Source organism: Phodopus roborovskii, unplaced genomic scaffold (genome assembly GCF_943737965.1).
Source record: "Phodopus roborovskii unplaced genomic scaffold, PHOROB, whole genome shotgun sequence".
NCBI classification, from domain to species: Eukaryota; Metazoa; Chordata; class Mammalia; order Rodentia; family Cricetidae; genus Phodopus; species Phodopus roborovskii.
In genome coordinates, this window is record NW_026126639.1 from 7,450,245 (window position 1) to 7,470,116 (window position 19,872).

Genomic DNA, 19,872 nt, shown 5'->3' on the forward strand with positions numbered 1-19,872 from the left:
ATTTTGAAAACATATAGGAGGCTAAATAAGGCTTATTCCTACAATTAATTATATAAGTACTTGGAGTGACTATAACTATAGTTCTGAACACATCAAAGAATTTCATCATTTATAAGGTGACTGATCATTAATTTGCATGTCTTCATTATCCTTAATAGTTTACAATAAGTTAGTAGGTTTTGTAAGAATAGGACTTTACATTTCATTTTCCTTCTGTTAGCATTCAGGCATTATGCACGCCTTTGAGGAACCTGTTGAGGATGATGACAATGCCAATTCTGATCCCCCTAGACAAGGACTTGATTTCGCAGGACTCAACCAAACCTGCGTGGGTGGAGGTGGACAAGAACCTGAAAATAATGGGCAAGAAAGAAGGAAGGAGACCAAGCAGTGGTTGTCAAGGTCTCACTTTATTAGGCACAAAGAGGGGTTTTTAAAGCAAAGCGGGGAGGAAGTAGGGAGCGGTAACTGTGCGGACTCTGGGGCTCTGGCAGTTATCTCAGACCATTGTGGTCTCATCTGCTTATCTCAGTTGCTGGCATCTGTTATATCAGTTCCTGAAGTAAGTGGAATAGACTATCGGTTGAGCAGTTTCCTATTTTGCCAAGATAAGGCTCAACTAGAGCTATGGCATAAACAGCTCTGCAAGAGGATGTGACTCAAGGCTGGCTGTGACTCCAGGCCGCCTCCCAACACAGGCCAGCCCCATGATACCTGGCAAGATGCACTTGTCTGCATTCAGGCAAATACCTAGCCAGCCCCAGAGTCTTACAGCAGCACATGCACTTGTCAGTATTCAGGCAAATACTCAATACAGGGCCTTGTGGCCAAACATCACTATGTCAGTGCTGCATGGCTGCATAAGGCTCTGTATGCTTTCACAAAAAGCCCCTTTAAGAGACAAACCTCGCGCATTCCCTCTCTGGACTGCTCCTCAGAAGAGCCAGACAGGCCTCTCTCTCTCTCTCTCTCTCTCTCTCTCTCTCTCTCTCTCTCTCTCTCTCTCTCTGCCTCTTTCTTCTCTTATGCTAATCCTGTCCCCAAAGACTGTTCTCCCCCCCCCCCCGTTTGCTGAGACTTTGAACCCCCCAAACCACTAAGAGACCACATCCGATACAAAAGCAAGGAGTCTTTTGAATTTACGAGTTAACTTGATCCTCCATCCTTCAGTCCGACACAACGGGTGGAGTAGGAGGGACCCTGAGCAGCATGTGGGCTGAGCATACGTTGGGGTAGAGCAAGGAGAGTGTTTGGGGCCTGCTAGTTGTATGGCAACAATCTCAGGATTGGAGCACTTCTGGGCTTGGGCAACCTGTCTTGAGTTGATTGGTCAGCTGCAGTTGCAGAAAGATTGCTATACCTAGAGGCCATCCCAGGACAGTTGCTATGCTCTGCATTCCACTATTATCAGTAATGAGCATCCAGAGCCCTCCAGCTAACTTCTGATTGGTTCCTTACAATATGGAGGGTAGCCTTACTAGTTGCTTACTAGTGATTAGAGCAAGGTTGGGCAAGGTCCCAGGCTCAGCACATGCTGCTGAGTCTTTTCTGCAGCCTGTCATGATTGCCAAAGCAGGGGGCTGGGTGAGGATCTGGGCCCTTCACCCTTTCTCCTCCCCTCCTTTCCCATTCCCTTCCCTCAATAAAAACCCCTTCATCAGTGCTGTCTGCATGGTGTGTCTGTGTCTTTTACCCACTGTGGAGCTTCTTGGACCCAACCTGCCAAGGTCTGTCTTGCACCGTATTATAACGTCATCCCTGCTATATTTCATCTTTAAAAATAACAGTTTTTGACTGAAGTTTTTCTAGTATCTAAATAAAACCTTTAATCACAGATACATAGAGAGACTGACAACTTTCCTAATCATTTTATGGTTTACTATTAGAAGCTAGGCAAATATTACTGTGAACCTGAGTAAACCTTTGGGGTTTATAAATCTTGATTATCAAATACATATTATTCAGCAAACATGTTGTTATTTGTCCATTTTTTTAAGCAGGTAGCAAAGACATAGTAGTTGACACATATTTTGCAGATCACAATTCTCCAGCACCCTTTTACTTTCATTTTTAATGATTCTCACTATGTGTTATGAGAGTTCCCTTATGCCTTTCCCTTTGGGAAGTTTTCTGTGGGCTTTGAAGGATTAAAAAAAAGCATAAAATGGCAGCCTCTTTAAACAAAATAATTCTTTGGAAAAAAAAATCTCCCTACCTTGGAACAATATAGTGTGATAATTCTGCCTACTCCCATCCAAGTTAACACCAGACTGCTAGAAAATTTATATAAGTAACGTATACTTGATATTTGATAATCAAGATTTATAAATTCTTAAGGTTCCTCAGGTTTATAGTAGTGTTTGTCCAGCTTTGTCTTTGCTCTCTTTAAGCTTTAGTTATTTGGATAAACTAAGCCATACAAGAAACTACAATATTCTACAATGGAGTGTCTCATCTCCCAAGAAAGCCCTTTCCCCAAGGTCAGGCATGTAAACAAAAGCTTCCATTTCCTCAGGGCTGGAAGAAAGTTCCTGCTTGTTGCAAAGGGAGTCCTTCTCCTTATCTCTGGGAAGAGGAACTGAGGCCCTTCCATTAACTTGTGACTATGATGCCTATTACCTTGTCAAGGTCAATGCTAGCACCCTCAACCCTTGCTCACAAATACCATTCCAGTTCACAAGCCCCCTTTTTAATTCTTTTTTTTGTGAAGTTATAGAGTATAAAAGGTATAGCCATTCCACCCAATAAATGGGCAGCCATCCTGATTCACCCTTAAAAACAAAAATAGTAGGTCCAAAAGTGGCTGACATCTAAACTAAACTAAGAGACTGTGATGGAAAATTAATAATTAAGAGATGTAAAAAAAAAATTAAGGCTTATAGCAAGAGAAGAAAAAGAGGAAAACTAGAGAAAGTAGGAATTCCAGCCAGTAGATGACTCCTTGACTGCGGAGTATGTGACAAGAGCCCACATGCAGTTCCCAGGAGAAAAAGGAAAAAGCCTGAGCCCACCAGCTGTGTCAACATAAACCCCTTGCCCACTGTCTTGAGAGAACAGAGAACGAGATGGCCTCTTTACCTACCCCTGCCCACAGGTGTGCTAATCAATCTTGCCTAAATGGATGGCCATTAGTGTTCTCTTTGGTCCATGATAACCTTGTATGGAAACGGTGTATGCTGTAAAATCTCTGTAACCATGGAAACCTTGTGAACTGAGACCAGCAGTCTCATGCCCCCCTTTACCCTTTTCCCCTTTAAAAACACTTCACAGTTGTAAGCAGGAACCTTACTCTTCTGATAGAGGGAGTTCCCAACTGGTTTGGATCTTAGCAATAAAAACCTTTACTTTTGCAGTTGGTGGTCAGCTCGTTGGAGGTTGGTTTTTGGGGTCTCCCAGTGGGCATACCAGAAATATTATTTATTTTATATTATTGGTTTTTTTTTTTTTTTGAGACCGGGTTTCTCAGTGTTGTTTTGGAGCTTGTCCTGGAACTTGCCTGCTTCTGCCTCCCAGATGCTGGGACTAAAGGTATGCACTACCAATGCCCAGCTATTTTATTTTCTGTGTGTTGTTTGGACCAAGGCAGGCGTTTGAAAAGTCCCAAGCAGTGTGATCTTGAGCAGCCCTGGTGAAGGGGCTAACTCTTTGCAGGCTTTCTGAGGGGGGCAGGGTCTGGGAAGAGAAAGAGATGGGACTTCCTCCTGGTCATCCCAGAACCTTTGGGTATATGGGTGCCAGGGGGCTTGGGTGTGCTCCCACCAGAACAAGTTTGTGGCAAGACAATGGTTAAATTGTCTTGCCTGTAGCCCTCTTCACTTAGAAAAGGCTGGCTGGCTGTGCCTATTTCTAGGAGGGATAGCTTTCTGACTTTGTGACATGACAAAATATACCTGTGATTCCAATACTCAGGAAAGATTATTGACGAAAGTTCAAGACTAGCTTGGGTTTGAGGAAAACTTCTGGAAAGAAGCTGCGTTTGGTTTGAACAAAAACTGAAAGGTATCTGTGTGCAGAAACTTTGGCTGATTAGAATTTCAGTACTGTGGAGAGATTGGAATGTTAGTAATTACCTTGTCTAAATTTAAGCTCTCCAAAACAGTAATTCCTTTCCTATCTTTGTATCAGAACTAACATCCTGTGACGATAGATAAAGACCTTTTTAGCATCTGTTGATTTAGCAAGCATTTAGCATTTACCATCCCAAACCTGATGTTATGGAGTTCCTGACCCTTGGGAAAAAGACCATAGACTCAATTCAATTACAATTAAAGTTTCTATTGAGTACTGCTATCAGGTCAAGAGTCTCTGAGCAAAACTTGAGATAAGGGAAGGATTTTTAAAGGGGAAAAAAAAAAAAAAAAAAAAAAAAAAAAAAACTACAAGAAGACCTTGAGTATCTGCATAAGAAAACTGAAAGACCCTAGGAGTTCAGAGTCTGTCAGGGAGAGGCTCTTGCCCCAAGAGATGAGACCACACCACTGGATGCAATCACAAGAGGATGCTTATTGCTCATACAGGTACCTGTGGATGCTTCAGTCTTTCGGGAGACTGAGTGTGCCGTGGTTAAAACATATGCAGTTTATATAGGGTTGGGGTGGCAAGAAGCAGGCTTACAGAAAGCAGAAGCATGGTTACAGGGATTTCATTGTTCCATCTAAATAAAGTGATTGTGGTTAACCAAGGACAGAGTTGTTTATTCGGGTTGGGCACAAAGAATACAAAGAATTCAGTTATGACTATCTCAGCATTCTGGTGTTCTCGATAGAATGTTCCCAGGACCTTCTGTTCCCGGATATCATCCTGCTGACCTTGCTTTGGTCCAAGCTGCAGACCACAGATATCTGGTGTCAGATGAGAGCAACACCTGGTTCCCTCCTGTACTTTCCCATAACTTGACCTTGACAAGTTGGCAAGAGCAGCTCAAACAGGCAATATGCATAGTGGGGGTCTTTCAAAACCAAGAGATATTCTGCTCTATTAAGATTAGGTAGTTGGGCAATCTCAAAACAGTCCTTGACTGTCTGCATTAGCAGGTTACAGAAGTCAAAAAGTAATTAGTCATATCATAAGTAGATTGTCACAGCTGTACACTTTTGGGTGGGGGTCACTGAGTCAGGGTTACTGGAAACTTATCTTCTAGGGATTGGAGTCAAAGGCAGATGGTTAATGGGTACCAAAATGGATGCTTAGCATAAAATGAAGTTCTTTAGCCATCACACTAAGCCATCATCAGATATCTTTTTAGGGCTATAAAATACCTCCCCCCCCATCTTGTTATACATGCCTTTCTGGTATACCCACCAATTTATTTTAAAATTGCATTTATGTAGAGAACAAAGAGCCTTGTGCACACCGGAGAAGCTACGTAAGTTTAGCACACAGTTTACCTTTTCAATGGAATGAGGTAAGGAAGCTGCTCTTCCCGAGGTGCCAGGAATGATGTCGTTTTACAGCCTGGTGATCCTTGTGTCTGATGAGACAGGCTCTGCCTTATCTTCCAGAATTTATGTTTTTACTTATCCAAGAGCCTTTTCCCTAAATCTTGAGATTGCTTTTAGACAATAAAACCCACTCTTATGAGTGAGGTCACTGTCAGAAGCTGTCTTTGTGGGGCTGCAATCGGAACCAGCCGAGTGGCCCCAAGTTCGTACCTGAGTGGAGGTGTGTGGGTGAGGAAAAGGCTAGCTATAGACAATAAAGGAAAGACGGATACACAGAATAAAACAGGGGGGCAGATTCAGTTAATACTGAATTGCCATGAGTTTATTTTTCACCACTCTTACATACCTTAACCAAAAAGGGGAACATGGTATCATGTTTACGGAACAAACAGATTTTTCTTCCTCGTTTATTCTAAGGGTTCAGTAATCACACTTTAGATTGAATTTCTTGTTCCCAGCTTTGAGGGTCAGGAGTAGCCACATCTCAGATCAGGTCTGTTGTTATTTAGACTAAGACAGACAAACACCCTACTGTAGCCACACCTTTGACCTTTAGGTCTTCTGACTTGCTGAGGACAGTTTTGAACTTTCTGTCCTTCTGCCAAGATGGAGTGCAGCCATCTTTATGGGCACCGACAGGTCCCTTGTGACTAAGTGACTTCTACGTTATCTTAGGGCCAGACCAATCCTAACACTCACTGGCATTATGTATACCTCAGTCAACCTCCCTAGACCCTAAATCTTGGGACTGTCTTTTAGTCAACAGTACCCATTCTTATGAAAGAAACCAGATGTGTTTTGTAAAGAATCTCAATGTGAACATGTGGTAAACTACTTGGGACTGAGTTAATTGTTATCTGAATACCTTTCCCAAAACTGTGCTGTGTTTAAACATGGCTAAAGTAAAATGATCTGAGCCAGACTCTAGAAGTCTGGTCCAGCACCAATTACAATAAAATTGGGCTGAGCTGAGTTTCATTCTTCTCTCTTTGTGTATCAGCTTTTACCCTTTGCCTGCTGTAAAGGATTCCTTGTAAGGGAATCCCACACCTTGCTTTATAACTGCCTTCGTTCTGTTAAACTATAAAAACTTTGTAAAACTGCTTCCACATTGGAACATAGAGTTTGGGGTAACCTAATATGTGTTCCTGAATCATGGCCATTCAAAAATGGTTCCAGAATAAACTATTTCTGTTGTGCCCAAGTCACGAAGATCCCCAAAGACCCCCAGGGAGAGACAGACCCATTGATGCAAATGCATAAGGTTTATTGTTTATATTGTTCATCCAACCATGACAGGGACCTCATCTAGCTGGCTGACACAGCAGCCACCAGAGGAAGCAAGTTCCCTGTCTACTGTCAGGTTTTTAAAGGCAAAAATCACAGGATTACATCAGTCGGTATGCGTCTGAATGGTTGACATTTGGGGAACAATCAGGGGAATTTCTCAAAGTCATATTTTGGCATGAAACACTTGTGTACCAATTATTCTCAATGGTCAGTGCTGAGAGGGAATGTTCTGTGGTTTCTATGACTTTGTCTTGTTACTTGCAGGTGGCCTTTTGTTCATAGATACCAATAATTTTTAGAACTGCGTCCTGGACACTACAGGGGGAGGATTTGGTCTTCCCTGGAGTTTCTTTTGTGGTCAAACAGTTCCCAGGAACCAAGCATCTAGGAGGCTAGAGGGGATCTGGACTTTCTTTGTGTTCAGTTTTGGCCCTAGGCTCAGGGATGCCGGGGGATCTGGAGTTTCTTTGTGTCATGTGCTGAGTCAGAGCCCTACATGACTTTTCTGTAGCCTGCCATGGCTGCTAAAGCAGGGGGCTGAGTGAGAGTCTGTCTGGCCCCTTTATTAGATTATGCCTTTCAATTTCTTATTCTTTTCTAAGATGGAAAGACCCGAAGAGCGTGGACATTCACGCTCTGACTCAGGAAAGGCAACACCCCAAATCACTCACGAGAAGCGGTCTTGATGCAAAATGCTTGAGGTCTTGTTTATTACAGTGCACACTGGGGTTCACAGTCATACGCCGAGCAGGGGTAGAGGACTGAGGACCCCGAGTACAGAATTGAGACAGTTTTTATAGGGTTTACAACAAAGCCCGAGCCTCGCAAACCAATCATCTCATAGCATCAAGAGCCTTTGCGATGCAGGCCAATCAGTTTAAATCATCCAAGCCCGCACTTTATAGATCAATCCGTTTTCTATAGCCCTGGAGGTCTGCATGTGCGGCTCCTACATGGGGTGACAAATGGCAGTAAGGTTAGTTCACTGGGGCGGGGGTTTCACAAGCAGTTTACGAAGTCAGATAAGTGGCAAGGAGTGTGACCTTTCGCCTGTTTACTGGCTGAGGACAGGGTCTGGAATTTAATTTAGTATTTTTAAACTTCTAGCTTCCGGGGGTCACTGGAGAGTTAGGCTGTATTTTTCCATCCTTAAAGATGAGAGCTGTGTGTGTGTGTGTGTGTGTGTGTGTTTTCATCAATAAGCTACATAGTGAGATGCTTTCACAAACAAAACAAAAAGCCTGGGAACAGAACTCAATGATAGAGTGCATCCTTCCTGGTAAGTACAAGTCTCCAGGTGAGTGGGGTGAGTAAAGAAGGACTTTTTTTTTTTTAATGTAAAAGGGAAGCAGGGAGAGAAGAGCCGTTTTCCTCTTTGTGGTCCCCCACCCTCTCTCTGGAGGGAAAGCGTTGAAAGAGTTTCTCTGTGTAGTCCTGGATAATTTCCCCGCTGGAGGACTACACTTCCCAGCTTACCTTGCAGACTACTCTCCACTCCAATAAGAGACAGCATCCCATCTTCCACTGTAGCCATCTTGAGCATCCTCACATGTGAGCAACAGACGCTCCCTTGGCCTGAATAAACATGGTCCTCATAAGGTCAGACCAAGCTCTTTCTTTCTCTCCTCTCTTTCTCTATAGCTGCTTTTTAAAAAAATAATCTAACATGTGGTTCTACGTGATTTAGAGGATTTTGGGAGGAAGAATACATTCAATGTAGGTGTATCCATTTTATGGATGGGGTTATGCCACCAGTAGCCTCATTTTTCCCAAGAATCTCATGCTTGGAGGAGGAAAATGTTGCAGCATAGAGCCAGAGTAGAAACTTTTCTTTCAGAAAGAGGTTTCACACAAGAATGAAAACTTGTCAAACTTGCTGGAGAGATGGGAGCCAAGAAATTGATGGGTTCATGGTGGGCAGAACCACACATTGACCAGAACATCTTAGATAGACCTGTTCCAAGCCCCTATTTAACTTTAATCTCACTTCAGGACCCTGAAGATGGACTGGAAGGGCTTATTAGATCTCTTTGTCTCTCTTAACATGTGGGCACTGTCTACTTTTTCAGATTCTTTTTTTTTTTTAATTTAATTGATTTTTTTTTCTCCAGAAAAAAAATACCTAATGTGGCTTCTTGGGGTACAGACTATGACCCCAAGTTCAGTAAGAAAAACCATAGCATTATATAGTTAATTTTAAAAATTCAAAGGAGACACAGACTCCTATCTTCTTTTCTACTGTCAAGTCACTTGATATGTGTGGTGGTTTGAATAAGAAAGGCCCCTGTGAGGGGTCTTCTTGGTTGTCAAGCTGGCTGTATCTGGAGCGAACTACAATCCAGAGATGGAGGACACATCTGTGACCCAGATCTTGAGGCAGAAAGGCACACCTTTAATCTGGGCCACACCTTCTGCTGGAAGCCTACGTGGAAGAAGGAAGGGTTCTTTGCCCTCACCTTGTTTATTTCTTTGAAATAGCATATACAGAAGACCAGCTGAGACACCAGCCTCATGGAACTGAGCGACTACTAGATTCTTGGATTTTCCGTTCCCAGTAGGTCATTCCAATAAATTCATATGTACATATAGAGATAATTATTTCATAAATTCTGCGACTCTAGAGAATGCTGACCAGGGCTGGAGAGATGGCTCAGCCGTAAAAGGCTAGGCTCACAACCAAAATTATAAGGGAATGCTGACTAATTTAGCCTCCGTAGGTTCATACATCTGAATGATTAGTCATCAGGGTGAGGCACTGGTTTGAGGTGTGGTCTTATTGAAGGCAATATGTCATTGGGGATGGGCTTTGAAGTTTCAAAGCCCAAGCCAGACCCGGTATCGCTTCCTGCTGCCTGTGGGCCTGGCTGTTGAACTCTGGGCTGCTTCTCCAGCACCACCTCTGCCTGTGTGCCATGCTCTCTGCCATGGGGATAAGGGACTAAACTTCTGAAACTATAAACAAACCCCAGTTAAGTGCTCTCTTTTGAGTTGCTATGGCCATGTATCTTTTAATAGCAATAGAACAGTGCCTAAAGCAGTATGCCTTTTTATTTCTAGGCTACTTGGTTCCTCACCACCATGCTTGCCAAGGATCCAACTTTGGGTTTTATATATGTTAGATTTAGTGAGCTTGGCTGGTGGGCTTTGAGGGGCTTGGCAACTAGGATGTCCACATGATATCTGCCTTCTGAATATTCTTGGTTTATTCACACACACAAAAAAAGTTCCTTACAATGCCATACTATTCTAAAGGTTTTGGTAATCTCATCTAAACAGTCATCTCACCAGAGCAGGGAAGCAGGAAATGGTGCAGGTTTCCCTCTGTAGTGATGCTTTGGGAGCAATGTGCATCCAGTATAAGGTCTTCATCTGTGGCAGGCTGGGGGTGTAAATGAGGGTACAGTAAGAAATCATGGAGGTCTAGCTCCAAGGGCTTTGATTGTAGATAAGAGAGAGAATATCCAGAGGCATCTGGAAGAGTCCAGTAAGGGGTGGGGGGAAGCAGACTGGACATGGTTGGGACTACTTATGAGAGAAGTGAAAATATCAGAGTGTGGTGGTGGTGGTGGTAAACCCTTGATGTTACATAGAGAATAAAAGGGCATCTAGGAGGGGTGTGGTGGGGGAGCCTGTGAACTGCAACAGCCTTGGAGCTAGCATAGTGCAAGGTGAGTTCCGGAGAAGAGAAGGGCCAGGAGCTAGCATGAACTTTGTAATGTATGACCATTATGTGTGTGAACAGGGCCTGAAGGGACCTAGAGGCTGGCATGAGCTTTGATATGCAACCACAGATAAATGCCAAGGGAAGTGGCTCCCTCTGCCAGGCAGAAGCCCATTTTGCAGAAATGCTGGCTGTTGGCTTTTAGCAGTCCTTCTACAGTGTAGGACCCTGCATGGACCCCCGAGGCACCTTGAGCAAGCCTGAAGCTGTTGGCTTGAACTCCTTGCCCTAAACTGTTGTTGGTGCTCTTCCCGTTTTGATGACAACACATCTCGTGACGACACACACACACATACACACACACACACCTACCTCATGAGGAGGAGCTAAGCCTAAAAATTCCTGTAATTTTCCACTGTGCTTTAAGCCGGTTTCATCCCCTCAATAAACGGCATTCCACGTTCCACGTTCCGGCATTGCCATTGAAGGAATGACCCGCTGTCTTGTCTTTATTTCAATCTCTAGGCCTTCGCCCAATTCGTGGAACAGATCGTAGCGCGGGTGCTACACTACAGTGTAGCTTTAACTATGCCAACACTGTCATTTCTGGACATATTCAGTGCCTTTTGAAGTGTGGGGGAATTAAGAGTTTCCTTTGGGAGTTCCAGAAGGTTCTTGAGGGCATCAGGCAGCTAGCTGCTGGTACGGACAGGAAGGCATGTATGAACTCAGTAAGAGGCTTCAGATGCTATATCTTGGGAGCACAGCAGAGCCTGCCTATTGTGTTGTCCAGTGGGCATTAGTTTTGTGATCTCTATGTTCACAGTGTAGGGGTTGGGGTTGGCTCATTAACATATCAAACATATCAGAGCCACCTTGACGCTGGCCCATTAATAATCTTGCAAGCATTACATTATTTCAAGCAACACAGAACAGTTTTACATAAAATAGTTTCACTTAGGTTTCTTTTTTCTTATTCTTCTCTCATTTAATACATGCCAGCCACAGCCTCCCCTCCATCCACCCCTCCTAACCTCCCTCATTACCACCCCTTTGCCACAGATTCACTGCTCCTCCATTTCCCTTCAGAAAAGAGCAATCCTCCCTGGGGTTATCAATGGAGCTCAGCATAACAAGATGCAGTCAGACCAGACACAAACCCTGAGATCAAGGCAGGGCAAGGCAACCCAGCAGAAGGAAAAGGGTCCTGAAAGCAAGCAGAAAAGACAGTGACACACACACACACACAAACACACACACACACACACACACACACACACACACACACACACAAAATAATACAAAAAGCTAAACAAACCCATGCAGGCTCTGATTGCCTAAGTCTCTGGGAACCCTATGAGCCCTACTTAGTTGATTCCACCAGCTGTGTTCTCTCATGGCATCCTTACCCCTCTGGCTCCCACTGAAAGACCCCCACTATGCTTATTGCCTGTTTGAGCTGCTCTCTCTAATTGCCAAGGTCAACTTATGAGAAAAGTACAGGGAGGGAACCAGGTGCTGCTCTCATCCGACGCCAACCAGATGTCTGTGGTCTGCAGCTTGGACTAAAGCAAGGTCAGCGGGACAGTATCCAGGATGCTGAGATAGTCATAACTGAATTCTTTGTATTCTTTGTGCCCAACCCGAATAACCAACTGTCCTTGGTTAACTACAACTGCTACATTTAGATGAAACAATGAAATCCCTGTAACCATGCTTCTGCTTCTGTAAGCCTGCTTCTTGCCACATCAACCTTATATAAACTGCATATGCTTTAACCAGGCATGCTCACTCAGTCTCCCGAAAGACTGAAGTGTCCATAGGTACCTGTGTCTAAACAATAAATAACCTCTTGCACTTGCATCCAGTGGTCCGGTCTCGTCTCTTGGGGGCCTTCCCCCCTGACAGGCTCCAAACTCTTGGGGTCTGCTGGGGTCTTTCACCACAATCCTCCCTCCTTTCCTTTCTTGGGATTCCCTGAGCTCTGCCTAATGTTTGACTTGTAAGACCACAAGTTAACCTGTAAGTCCCACCTGTCCAAGAAGCAGATAACTTTCTGGGATTTTGGGAGTTGTAATTCTTGGAAAATAATTACAAAGCACAGTGGTTGTGTGGGTTTTTCCTTAAGTAACTCTGTAGCACATGTTTCAGGGCCACTCAGCTGGGAAATTCCAGGGAGTGGTCCTGAGTCCATGGTCAATTTTTAATTATTTTAATAAAGCTTGCTTCAAATATGGTTCAAAAATGGTGGGATTTGTTTTTCTCTGGAAAATTTAGGATTAACAGGCTATGGTCTCTACACCTGCTCCCATCAGCTGCTCGAGGAAGCCTTTCTGAAGCAATTGGGCGAGGCACTGACCTATGAGTATAGCAGGGCATCATTAGGAGACATCCCATTTTTGTTGTTGTTGTTGGTTTTTGTCTTTTTTGTTTGTTTTGTTTTTGTTTTTTGTCAGTCCTATTTGGTTCTAGCATAGGCCTCTGGGCTAACCAGTTTCCCTCTGGTTCCTGGTCATCAGAGCAGGATCAGACATGGGCTCCCCCTTGTGGCTTGGGCCTCATTAGACCAATTATTGGTTGGCCACTTCCACAACCTCTGAGCCACAATCTGAGCAGGACGGATTGTGGACCAAAGGTTTTGTGGCTGGATTGGTGCTCCAGTCATACCAATGGAAACCTTGCCTGGTTACAGAAGATGGCTGGTACAGACTCCATGAGTAGGAGTTCTTGCTAGTCCATACTCTAGTATGTTCTAGGAAGTTTCCTCTGCACTAAGTTTCCATAGCATCCCCTAGATTCTCCCATTCCAATCATCTCTCCCCATACTTTCTCCCTCCCTCCATCCCCCACTTGATCCCTCCTGTTCCCATCCCCACAGAGTCCCTGTCCACCCACAAAATCTATACTATTTCCCCTTCCCAGGGAGATGCACCCCTCTCCTTCCAGCCCTCCTTGTTACTTACCCTCTCTGGTTTGGGAACTGTATCTTGATTATCCTTCACTTCACAGCTAATATCTACTTATAAGTGAGTACATATTATGTTTGTTTTTCTAGGTCTGGGTTACCTTACTCAGGATAATTTGTTTTTTATCTAGTTCCATCTATTTGCCTGCAAATTTCATGATGTCATTTGTTTGTTTGTTTTGTTTTTCTAGACAGGGTTTCTCTGTATTGCTTTGGAGCCTGCTCTGTAGACCAGGCTGGCCTCGAACTCACAGAGATCCACTTGCCTCTGTGTCCTGAGTGCTGGGATTAAAGGCATGTGCCACCGATGCCCGGCTATTTTATTTATTTATTTATTTGTTATAGTGGAGTAATAATCCAATGTGAAAAATGTACCATGTTTTCTTTATCTATTCTTTGGTTGAGGGATATCTAGATTCTCTCTACTATGAATAAAACTGTCATGAACATATTTGAGCAAGTATTGGGAGCATAGCACAAAGGTGCTTGTGCATACAGATCTCCAGAGAAACCAAGACTGTTAAACACACAGCATAGTCTTTCCAGTGAGAAAGAAGAAAAACCTGTTCTTCCATCCAGAAAGCTGAGAATTGGGAATCATTGACTGCTTGGTGATCTGTGTTATCTTTTGGCCAGGCCATATCAAGCTCTTACAACCGAGACTGGAGGTAACTAGTAATCTAAATGACACTTATAACCAGAGGCTCACCCAAGCTCCCATAACCAGGACCAGGAGTGGCTAACAGCCCAAATGATCACTGTGTTATCTGTATGACTGAGACTAGACCAGACCCTTAGGACCTTAGGCCCTTCAGCTAATATAGGTAGCCTATCTCTAGAAACCATCTTCTTGGAAGAAATGATATGTACCCTGAGTTGAATTTCAATAGCTTTTTTGTGCCCCAATAATAGGTTTCTCAGGTGACACAGTAAGCCAGATAAAGCAGAATGGGAAAAGTAAAAGAACAAGTATAGTTTGAGCAAAGCAACTCCTGGGTGATCCCTCCAGCCCCCAGGGATGAGGACAGGAAAAATCAAATGCACCATCTAAGTTGGGATGCTATGTACCCTGTAGGCAAGGAGTGATGAGTTGGGTTTGTGTCCAAGTATGATACGCTTTTAGGTGGTGTCTTGGGGTGCTGGTAACTTCAGGGGAGGAGCTGCTAGCTACCAAGAATCTGGCGCTGGGGTTTTTGGCAGCCCTTTTCCAATGGAGATTCTCTGAGAGGGCAGGGTTGGGAGAGAAAGAAATGTAGCTTCTTGTAGAACAGCAACTATGAGCTGTCACTTGTGTTATTGATCTTGGCCATCGGACAGGTGTTAGATGGAATGTCAGAGTGGTTTTGATATGCATTTCCCTGATGACTAAGGTGTTGAATATTTCTTTAAGTGCTTCTTAGCCATTTGAGATTCCTCTATAGAAAATTCTGTTTAAATCTGTACCCCATTTTTAAATAGTATTATTTGTTTTGTTGATGTCTAGTTCCTTGAAATCTTTATGTATTTTGATATTAGCCCTCTGTCAGATGTAGAGTTGGTAAAAATCTTTCCCCATTCTGTAGGCTGTCATTTTGTCCTTTTGACAGTGTCCTTTGCCTTACAGAAACTTTTCAGTCTCACGAGGCCCTATTACTATCTATTGTAGTGCCGGAACTATCAGGGTTTCATTTAGGAAGTTGTCTCCTGTGTCAGTAAGTTCAAGGCTATCCCTTGCTTCCTCTTCTATCAGGCTCAGTGTGTCTGGTTCTATGTTTGGAGGTGGGATATAGGACAGGGTCTCACCTAACAGTCCAGGCTAAGATGGAATTTGTGGCATCCTTCTGCACTCTTGAGTGTTGAGACTGAAATTATATGGCCCCACCCTTGGCTAAACTCTTTGTTCCTTCTTTTTTTTAATTCCTTGTCTGTCTACCCACCCTGCCACGGAATCTATGATCTGAACAGGAACAGGGTATCAGTGTGCCTAAGGCATTTGAACACAAAAGAAGCTCAAATAGAACAATTCTCATTTTTTTTTTATTAAGGCAAACAGTATGTGAGGTGATATTTACAGTTAGCTTAGGGAATACAAGCACAGTGAAGGAATACACCTGGTATTATGCCTTATGATATTATCTTCGGTCATGTGAAAGAGCTAATAACACTCTTCCCAAGACTTTACCTTTCCCATTGAAATAATGTGAGTCTGTCGGGTCATTCCCTTTCATTTCCTTGCTTTCAAGTGCATTTAATTGTCATAGTTGATGCAATTCTTTCTAGAAAAAGGAAGAACATTTTGCACTCTGCCCCATCCATAGTTCATACGTTCATAGCTTTCTTGCGTAGACTCCCACACATGTTGTGGTGGTTTGGATAAGAATGGTCCCCATAGGGTCATATATTTGAATGTTTGGTCATCAGTGAGTGGCACTGTAAGACCCTCAGAATGAGGAGTCTCCCAGTTTCGGTCGGTACCCCCAAGAACTCAATGTCCAGTCCAGTTGCTGCAACACACAAGAGGCTTTAATGAACAGGAAACGTTTGTGCAAACGGGCTCCTCCAGCACACAGGCTAGAGAGAAGCACCCCCCACAGGTGTTTTTAAAGGCAAACCCCACAAGCTTAGGAAGGGGGTGGGACCCTCTGTCCATTGAGTATGTGACCCTTTGAGGCCGGATGGTCTCACTATTAGGGTCGACAGACCTTAGGGCCTCAGGGTGTGCTAATTAATCTTGTCTGGGCAAACCGGAGGTACAGTTATCTCTTTGTTTCTTAAGGACCCTATTCACCACCTGCTGACTCACAAGAAAGGAGGGGCAGTGTGAATTCTTGGTATCTTGTTATCTCAGGGCCTTGAGAGGGGAAGTTAGCAAATTCCAAGGAACAGATATGGGTCTAGGTTAGCTTTCCAGGTTAATCTGTCCTTCATTTCACGTGGGGGGTGGTTTCTTTAACTTTACTTTTTTGTCTTTCAGCACTACTTGAGAGGGATTATGAGGTATGGCCTTGTTGGAGTAAGTGTCACTGGGGGTAGGCTTTGAGGTATCCAAACACAACCCAGGCCCAGTTTTACTCTCTTCCTGCTGCATGTGGATTTGGATGTACAAATCTCAGCTATTTCTACAGCACCATGTCTGTCTGTATTCTGCCATGCTCCCTGACATGATGAGAATGAACTAAACCTCTGAAACTGTAAGCAAGCCCTGCTTAAGTGCTTACTTTTATAAGAGCTGTTGGGGTCATAGTGTTTCTTCACAGCAATAGAAAACTGACTAAGACACTTGTCTACTGTGGTTTTGTATAATATATATTTGGGCCTTCTCCCCTGTTTCCACACATGTAATTCCCCAAATCTTTGAATTTTTCACAATGATGCATATCTTTGTGTGTGTGTGCTGATAAAGTGTTCAAGAGCATTGGGAAAAAGACCAATATAAATCCAAATATAATCAGATGAATTTATTAATATTGGTAGCAGGACAACAGCCTTATGGGAAATTGAAGGCATTTCCCAGAAGATGCTGAGGGGAGGGATTTTAAAACCAAAATCCACAACTATTTCATTTCTGGGGAATTTACAGCTATATGAAGGACTGATTTACTCCCACTGCCCACAGTGACAAACAGGTTTTCAAAAGCCAGAGTAAGCAGTTAATCACTTCATAACAGTTACACCATTCTGGGGAGGGGGTCCAGTTGCTGGGAGCTTATCTTTCAGGGATTTAGGTCAGAGGACCACTAAAATGGATGTCTGGTATGAAAATAGCCACCACAGTGCTATTCATTGGGCTGATGGCTGACAGACCCCACAGAGCCACAGGATGAGCTGGTCACAAGAAAGACTAAAACAGGGATCTTTCTGATCTTCTTCTTAGCCTCCCAAAAGAAGAGAGAGTACTAGTGTTATCTATGCAGTATATTAGTATTATCTATATAATAAGGTTTCCATAAAAACACACAACAACTGGAATTCCAGGAAATACTAAGTGGCAGTACACATGGAAGTTCTTGGAAGGTGGTGTGTCTAGTAATGGTATATTGGTGTATAACTTGCCCTCTGTACCTCTTTATATGTATCCTTTACAATAAAACAAAACAAAACAGAAAAACGGAATTTAGGTCTTTCCCTGGGCTTTGTGATCTGCTCTAAAAGACTGATGAAACCTAAGTCCAGCAAAGTGGGCAGAGTGTTACTTTTGTCTTCTTCCTCATTTTTCCCCTTAATCTTTTAACCAACCACCTTTGGTTCATGATGTTCTATATTCTTTCTTCATTTATTAATTTATTGAGACAGGGTCTCCTTACTGTTGTATAGCTCCTTCCTCCAAACTGAAGCATTCCCTCCAAAGGAAAGAAAAAGGCCCATAAGACTCAGAAAAGTCATAAAACTAGCTATGGTCAATAATATGGGCTCAACAGGAAAAGGTGCTTGCTACCAAGCCTGACAACCTGAGTTCAATCCTGGGGACCCATATGGTAGAAGGAGAGAACTGACTCTTACAAGTTGTCCTCTGACCTCCGCATGTGCACCATGGTATGAAAGTGCACGCATGTACACAAGTTCAGGAAGATTTTGAAAGTTACCAGATTCACCAGGCCCTCCCCTGAAGTTCTATAAGCAGTAACAATTATGGGGAAGAAGAAATTCACCAGGGTTTGTCTGTATCTTTGGAGCCTGTCCTGGAACTAACTTTGTAGACCAGGCTGGCCTCAAACTCACAGAGATCTGCCTGCCTCTGCCTCCCAAGTACTGGGATTAAAGCCACCACCTGGCTGACTACAGCAACTCATAAAATAAAGCATTTAACTGGTGAGAGTTCTACACCCAGATCCACAGATAACAGGAAGAGAGAGACATTGGACTTGGCTTGAGCTTTGAAAACTCCAAAGCCAACCCCCAGGGACACACTTTCTCTAATAAGCTTACACCTCCTTCAGTGAGACCATACTTCCTAATCCCTGTCAAGCAGGTGTCACTCCCTGAAGAACAACCATTCAAATATATGAGCCAATGGGACCATTCTTATTCAGACCACCATAGGAGGGTATTTCTCCTTGAGATACTGTTTGTTCTTTTCTCTAGGGAAAAAACAAACAAACAAACAAACAATAAAACAGCTGGAACTGGGAAATAGAATTCTAAGACCTGAACATGCCTTTTGTTTCTAAAGAAAGATACATTGCTGTGGTCTACAAAGTTAGTTCCAGGACAGGCTCCAAACCCTGTCTTGAAAAACAAAAACAAAAAATAGTTGCTGTAGTTATGACTGTTTGTTCACAGCAATATAACACTAAGACACTCTTCCAAGCATGTGTTTCTTACCATTTGTCTCATTTTAACATGTGCCCTGTGTGTTGGCTAATCTTGGGAGTCAACTTGACACACCGAAGAAGGGAGACCTTTGATTAAATTGCTTTCCTCCTTCTGATTGACACCTATGAGGCATTTTCTTAATTGCTAATTGATGGAGGAGAGCCTAGTCGGGGCAGGGTCATCCCTAGGCATGTGGGCCTGGGTTGTGAGGGTTGTGAAAGAAAGCTAGCTGAGGAAGCCAGTGAGAGCAAGCTATTAGGTAGCATTCCTCCATGGCTTCTGTTTCAGTTCCTGCTTAAGCTTCTACCCCAGGTATCCTCAGCTTTGATTTGATTACCCCTAGGGTATCCTAGATATATCTTGGGGATTTATGCACCTGTAGCAACTCCCCTGGAATAAGCATACTAATTACATTTACTTTTGTCTGCTAAGTTCACCAATAACTTTTTAAGTAAAGCTACACCTGGGTCCTCATGTTTCTGACCCTCCCCTGGGATTTATCAAGTTCACTTGTTAGGGGCTCTTTTTATGTGACGAGTTTGCAATTAAGCCATCTTACCTTACTATGATTTCACAAAAACAAAACAAAACACTTAGGTATTGCCAGTTCACTGAATTAATACCAAAAAAGTAGAGGATTATTCAAATAAAATGTGATAGAAATTTGTTGCCCAAAAGAATTAGTTTTGTTTAAAAGTTCAGGTCTAAGACAAGCATAGTAGTATGCATCTATAACACAATATTCATGAGACTGAGGCATGAGGATTATAGACTAAAGGCCAGTTTGGTGCCATAAGAAAAAGATAGAAACAAAGAGGAAGGAAGGAAGACAGACAGAAAGAGCCTCTAAAACAAACTGCTTAGATCCCCCAGTATCTGAACGTCAACATCCGGAAACAATCGTGTCAGAGATACAGCCACGATCTGAAAGCTCGTGTGGATCTACTTGCACCTCCACAATCAGCACAGCCACTCAACAAGCAAGTCCTGAAACCTTGCAAGACAGCGGTTTGCTTTCCTTTAGAATTCCGTGCCTGATGAGTTGAGTTCTTACTTAGCAAATTCCAAACTCATCTTTTTTAGTTTCAGACACTGAATGGTAATTCCACCCTTGACAAAGCCATATAAACAGAAGCAAAGGTAGCATTAGATGAATGTACAAAGCTGTAGTAGAATAATGTAGAAAAGACCAGTTATTAGATGCCGATTGTGATGGCTGTCCT